This window comes from Pecten maximus, unplaced genomic scaffold (assembly GCF_902652985.1).
Source record: "Pecten maximus unplaced genomic scaffold, xPecMax1.1, whole genome shotgun sequence".
NCBI lineage: Eukaryota > Metazoa > Mollusca > Bivalvia > Pectinida > Pectinidae > Pecten > Pecten maximus.
In genome coordinates, this window is record NW_022981459.1 from 3,291 (window position 1) to 8,649 (window position 5,359).

Here is a 5,359-nt window from a genome sequence, read left to right on the forward strand (position 1 = left end):
GAATTGTATCATGCTGCAACCATGCTGCAATAACTTTGTCATTTTAGACAGGATATGTACCATGCTGCAACCATGCTGCTTACCATGCTGCAATAACTTTGCCAGTTTGGATATCGAATTATATCATGCTGCAATCATGCTGTGTGGACTTAGTAAATTTATCATATGAAATGCATCATGCTGCAACCATGCTGCAATAACTTTGGCATTTTAGATAGGATCTGTACCATGCTGCAACCATGCTGTATTAACTTTGCCATTTTAGATACAAACTGTACCATGCTGCAATTATGCTGTATTAACTTAGTTAATTTAATGAACTGCACCATTCTTTCATGTATTAACATGAATTGTTTAAGTTGAAATGTGTATATGCTTGGCCATTCTGCATTAGCTTAAAAGGGCATTCCTTTGTTCGGACATCACAAAATTTCTGTGGGTGAAATGTAGGTCCAAGCGAGGATCCAAAATCTAGGACCAAATTTCCCAGGTACCAAGATTAACCTAAACAATTATTAATTAATAAAATAAGATACAGAAAATTAACAAAAGGTTGGTATTAGATATTTTAGTATCTTTTTTTTTAATTTTAAATAAAATATAGAAAATTTCCAGGTATCAATGGTGATAACAAAATAATTTTTAATAACATGTTTGTGTTGCAGCATTTCCTTTTTATACTTGATCAGTACCACACATATTTATTTAAAATTCAATAACAATTATTTAAATTAAGTATTTCGTTTATAAGTATGTTCTTTGTTAGTATAACGGTTCACAGCTTTTAAATGTGATATTTTGTCAGCTTTCACTTGTAGTTCTATCTCAGAAGGAATTAACTTAAACATTGATGAATGTTGCAAGTTAGTACATTCGTGTGACGACTTAAAACTCATCCCTATAAAAATTTCATTCAAATTTTCAGAGTTTAGATCGTTTTTTGAAGAACCAATATATTGACTTTTGCTTCGATTATACACTTTTTATCGGAGATAGAATCAGTCACTTTATCCAAACACTGACATAAACCAAGACGTTGCCATTTACCATGCACCAGCTTACTACCAGGTAGCCACACATGTAACATGTTCGCCAAAACAAAATCGGGATCACTCTACCAACAGTTACACATGTGCTTGGAATAACGCTTTTAATTCAATCAAATAAGATTAAAATCACCTGCTCTTTGTCTTTGTATCGCATACTTTCTGGATATATGCGGTGTTAAGATTACATCTGATAATAGCATACGAAATCACGTCGTGTTTGACACAACATTCATCGCTATAAACTCCAATAAACATGTGTCGAACTTATGTTGTCACTCAGACGCTTCCTTGTAAAACGTATATTGAAGTTAAGCGCTGTGATGATCTCGACCTCGACATGAGTTTACTAACAACAGACGATATTCCCGTACTTTAATCTGAATTATTTGAAATCGTGAACATAAAAAGAAAACGTGCATTGGTCGGTTCCTCGTCTGAAAATACATCCATATTAAACAATAGGCGTATGACAGACGAGGCCAAAACCTCTGGTCAGATTACATGTTTATCGTTCGGTTCACCTATGACCTCGTTTGTTTACCTTGCTCCCGAGATGTGACGAGAGTGCTCCTCGAGCTCGTGCGATCTAAATGTGCACGATGCAAGTATTAAATACTGTAATATTTATCTTAAAAGTATGACACAATAGAAGTTTATGATTTAGAATAAAAAACACGCACAAGTAAAAATGAATCGTGTTAATCTCTGGCAGTAAAATATTTATCCCATGATGCAACACACACGAGTTTAGCGGGAAGTCTGATAGCCATGTTTGAATTCACCGGATGTTTATTTCCAGAAGAAAAGTATAAACAAACACGACGATAGCCTAAAAACGAAGTTTGTTTCCAGTCTTACTGAAGAAGATCGACTTACTTCAAGTTACCGACGAATGAATATCAGCTTTCTCGTTGTTTTTGACGACCGATGCATATTTTTACCGACAAACATCGTTACGAGACAGGGTAAGTTTTAATTATATAATCTTCTTCACGTTCTGACATCGTTTCACATTATACGACGATGAATTTGATATAGATCTATTCATATCAATAATACCTAATAATTTATTATTTCAGGGTTTTGATGATTAATTTATCACAGATTACACGGCCGAAGGAAACGCAGTACCGATCCATGTGTTACAATCGTAAGTTTTCAATTTTATTTATTTATTATTAACGATCTTCGGCCCGACTTAAATTGCATTTTTCCCCCACTCACACAACCCTTGTTATGATTATGACGTACATACGTATTCACAAACAATGATGAGGAAAATTTGTGTTTTGGATAATGAAACCTTTCGTGAAAGATCTTTACCTCCACATTCTTTTGAGGATCGATGTTTGCAGATTATTGCATCAAATTGAAACGATTAAATGAAATAGGTGAATTAAGATGAATTATAAGTAAGTAACATTGTTTTATGTATAGTATATTGCAGTTTCACATTGATATGAACTGATGGAGAATTCGGGAGTAGCTTGATTTAATTAATAATTAAGTCACCTGGCAAGTTTTATTTTGTAGCTTTGTGTGGCTGGCTTAAATTTTCTTGATAAAAAGGCTTCCAAAGCAAACATAATGAAAATGATAGCAAAGTGATCATGAAAAGTACATAAGTTAAATACATACATTATCTTCAAAAACTTGACAATTATTCTAATTTTGAAATAAAAGAATATTCTAAAAGTCTTTCTTTCTTCCAACAGAGACTGAGTCTTCATGCAGTACATTCTGGAATGAGGAACACCGCATGCATTAATTGTGGTCCAAATTGATGGCATTGACTTAACACAAAGCAGAAAGGAATGAAGAGAAATGAAGAAGTTTATGTTTCACATTAATTAAGATTATTCGAGATATGTTATCTGTCGAGGTATACAACATTTCCTTTCATAATAAAAGTGTAAACATTAATATATATACCCAAAAAAATTATGTATATAATCTAAAAATCCTTGTTAGTTATTTGTTGTACTAGCAAAAAATATAATATAGTCGTCTCAAGCTTGGTTGTATTGAAATCCCCGGGGACAGTGACAGAGATATATCACTACAGTACGTGCTACATCAAACAACACACCATTGTTCAAATTGTCAATCAACATTTCATTTAGTCAGTATTTAGAATTGATTCCAAAATTATGATAATCTTTTCACAGTTTATTAGAAATAGGGTTAAATTCGATAGAAGAAGTCATTGACTGTTGCTTGTTTTTGTTTATTTTAAGTTTACGGACACACATGAAAACAGTTTCCAGTACATCTGGGCTACTTCGAGGAAACTACGTATACTGTCTGAAATCAGTCTTGTGCGTCGGTGACAAAATGTATACATATCCTACTATAACTCTGCTGGAAAATATTATTTTGTACTATTTTCCTACTATTTTAGAAAAAAAACACAGAATTATAAATACATACTGTAGTATGTACTGACATTGAACTTGTATATCTTGTTGACTATTTTTGTTGAAACAAACCACTTCTAGCTAGGATGAATTGATATTAGTTGTATTTGAAAATTGTACTAGAAAAAGATAGCTGTGTTGTGTATGTGATGGAAGTTTTGAGAAAAAGAATATAAGAGGCAAATAAAATAAGTACCATGGGTAAATTAGAATTAAAATTTGTTTTGTCACATTCTCATTTCATTGATAAGTTTTAAATGTTTGAACTAGAAAAAACAGCCTGTATGAAAAGTTTTATACCATGTTAATTACCAAATAAAATGTAATACAAAAGTATTCTTCAAGTTTTTATTGCATGATTTTCATTGATTTTGTAAACCATGCTGCCATGAAGCATGATTGAAGCATGATCCCAGCATAATTTGCATAATTGAAACATGCTGGGATCATGCTGCAGACCATGCTGGGATCATGCTGCAGACCATGCTGGCATCATGCTGCAAACCATGCTGGCATCATGCTGCAGACCATGCTGGCATCATGCTGCAGACCATGCTGGGATCATGCTGCAGACCATGCTGGGATCATGCTTCACAGACCATGCTGGGATCATGCTGCGGCCATGCTTCCTTAAAGCATAAATGCAGCATGATCCCAGCATAATTTGCATAATTGAAACATGCTGCAATCATGCTTTAACTAGTAAGAATATATAGTGAGGTAAATTAGGCACCATGCTGCAGTCATGCTTCATTCATGCTGCAATTCCATGCTGCATTCATACTGCATCTATGCTGTGATCATGCTGCAAATTCATAAGGGACAATACACTTGGCCCTGTACAATACCGCTTAAAATCCACTTCAGTGGATTTATCTAACGGACTAAGATGTAAACAATTTCCGCTTAAACATACAGTATAGACAAGAGTCTTAGATGGGAGATATACAAAATAGAGAAGAGTCTTAGATGGGAGAAAGACAGAATTATGAAACAAAAGTATTAGATGGGAGATATATAGTATAGACAAAGTTCTTAGAAGAGAGATATAAAGTATAGACAAGGTTCTTAGATGGGAGACATAAGGTGTAGACAAGGTTCTTAATTATAAGGGAGATATAAAGTATAGACAAGAGTCTTAGATAGGAGATAGACAGAAGAGACAAAAGTATTAGATGTGAGATATATAGAATAGACATGGTTCTTAGATGGAAGATATACAGAATAAACAAGGTTCTTAGATGAGAGATATAAAGTATAGACAAGGTTCTTAGATGGGAGATACGGTATACAGAATAGACAAGAGTCTTAGATGGGAGATATACAGAATAGACATGGTTCTTAGATGGAAGATATACAGATCTAGAATAGACAAGGTTCTTAGATGGGAGATACACAGAAGGGACAAGAGACTTAAATGGGAGATATACAGTATAGACAAGAGAGTCTTAGATGGGAGATATCCAGTATAGACAAGCTTCTTAGATGGGAGATATAAAGAATAGAAAAGAGTCTTAGATGGGAGATATACAGTATAGACAAGAGTCTTAGATGGCAGAGATATAGTATAGACAAGCTTCTTAGATGGGAGATATAAAGAATAGAAAAGAGTCTTAGATGGGAGATATACAGTATAGACAAGAGTCTTAGATGGCAGAGATATAGTATAGACAAGCTTCTTAGATGGGAGATATAAAGAATAGAAAAGAGTCTTAGATGGGAGATATACAGTATAGACAAGAGAGTCTTAGATGGGAGATATAAAGTATAGACAAGGTTCTTAGATGGGAGATATACAGAATAGACAAGAGTCTTAGATGGGAGATATACAGAAGAGACAAAAGTATTAGATGGGAGATATACAGAAAAGACAAGGTTCTTGGATTGGAGATA

General features: G+C 33.9%; 1 long non-coding RNA gene across 1 annotated transcript; it reads left to right on the plus strand.

Annotated features, from left to right (window-relative positions):
* Positions 1 to 1,338: 1,338 nt before the first annotated feature.
* Positions 1,339 to 3,458, plus strand: LOC117320062. The gene is made up of 4 exons (XR_004530914.1): positions 1,339 to 2,014; positions 2,129 to 2,199; positions 2,765 to 2,931; positions 3,287 to 3,458. It is a non-coding gene; the product is annotated as an uncharacterized LOC117320062 (long non-coding RNA).
* Positions 3,459 to 5,359: the final 1,901 nt, after the last annotated feature.